The sequence below is a fragment of the Arachis duranensis genome, chromosome 6 (assembly GCF_000817695.3).
Source record: "Arachis duranensis cultivar V14167 chromosome 6, aradu.V14167.gnm2.J7QH, whole genome shotgun sequence".
Lineage (NCBI taxonomy): Eukaryota > Viridiplantae > Streptophyta > Magnoliopsida > Fabales > Fabaceae > Arachis > Arachis duranensis.
Window position 1 is genome coordinate 5,833,148 of NC_029777.3, and position 1,969 is coordinate 5,835,116.

Consider the following 1,969-nt stretch of genomic DNA (forward strand, 5'->3'; position numbering starts at 1 on the left):
TAAAATTCTTAAATAAAATTTAAATTTTGTAATAAATTAATTTTTAAATTATAAATTAAAAAATACTATTAAAAAAAAATAGGTATCGATAGTTTACTAATTTTAGCACGAAATATGGACAACATTTAAGGACATGAATGCATTAACTTATTCTGCCGAGTAAACTACCTAAAATCAGGCACATAAGCAGCTAATAATCTAAATTAAATTATTAATATCTTATCAAATAATTATTCTCTTGATAAATCTATGAGTGAACACATATTGAATATGACCAAAATTTCGTTTCAATCAGTACTAAAATTATCGAATTGGATTTAATATCTGTAACTTTTAACCTTAGATCTTATTCAATTTACAAAAGGGATTCGATATCAGATATATTCACAAAACATAACAATATTCTAAATTGCTTATTTTTATTAAAAAATATTAATAAAATCTATTTTTTTAAGTCTTTTAAATATGTTTATTTTTAAAATATTATTAAACATATTTTTTTAAATAATAAAAATAAAATAAAATAACATATATAATAATTATTAGTTGAAATAAAATATAAAAAAATATTTATCTATTTGTTTATTTATTTTTGCGGATCCATAAATATGTAAATACTAACCTAAAATTCGCAATCCAATCCGATTAGTGTGCATATTAGATCCAATAACCTTGTAAATCAAATTCGAATAAATATTACAGATATACAAATTAGATTCGAATCATAAACACTCCTAAATAAATCTCGGTTTGACGAAAGATACTATTATATACAACTTAAACTTTAACGTTACTCTACTAGCTAGTTTAATTTCAATAATGTTAAATAACTATGTTATATATACGTAAAAAAATTACTAATAAGTTATTAATTTAGAACATATATAGAAATATAAAATATAAATTAAAAATATGTAAAATAATATATATTTTGCTGGTAATGTCTATCCAATGTACATGCAAAAGGTACTATAATTCTCAAGTATAACTAATTTTTAATATAATACTATATTTTTAAAAAAAATTTTAGAGACTAACAATTTTTTTGAATTTTTAGCCATCATTTGATTAGTATCTCTTTAATAAATAAATTTTATTAATTTTCGTATGCAAATTCTAAACAATACGAGTCAAATTGTATTAATTTATGTGTGCAAATTTTATTAAATATAAATGCAAATTATATATTTTTTGTGTATAAAATTTCTATAAATATGAATGCAAATCATTACTGACAAAAAATAATAATATTTAATTATTTACTGACTATGTAGCCTTTGCTCTATTTTTTATAAAAAAGTATAGGGAACAATATTTTTTTCTAAACAATGTAAGTAATAGGTTGAAAAAAATTAATTTTAATTTAAAAAATTATGTTTTGAATTAATTAGGTTTATTCATAATTTTGAATCAATTTTTTTTATCATTACTGCTTTCTTGCAATTTTGTACCACCGTCGCTGCTGTATCGCGACCCGAGTGCCCCCGCAGTTGCAGTCTTGTTACTTGTTTTTTATCAACTAAGTCGGATGTTTATTTTATTATCTATGCGGATGGTTATTTTCATTCTAAAGAAGATGTTTATTTGGGTATACTGTTGGTATTTTACTTGATTTGCTTAATTTTGTATGCACATGTTCCGCAAGATGTTCATTTTAGGGTTAAGTACGATTTTAGTCCCTAAGATATATGTCAAAAAAATTTTTCGTTTCCAACCTTTTTATGCATACAAAATCATCCCTAAAATTTAGTTTAGTTTTAAAATTGTCCTTTTTATTAAAATTTAATTTTTATTACTAAAAAATTCCTAATTAAAAAAATTATAAAATATAAAAAAAGGGGTTAAAGGGGGAAGAATCACGCAAGCTAAGGTAGAAGAAAGGGGGAAGGGAGGCCGCTGTCGTGGTACTAGGCTCGTCGCTACCGTTGAGCCGTGACGTTTTCTGAACTGCTCCGTCATCACTAGATTC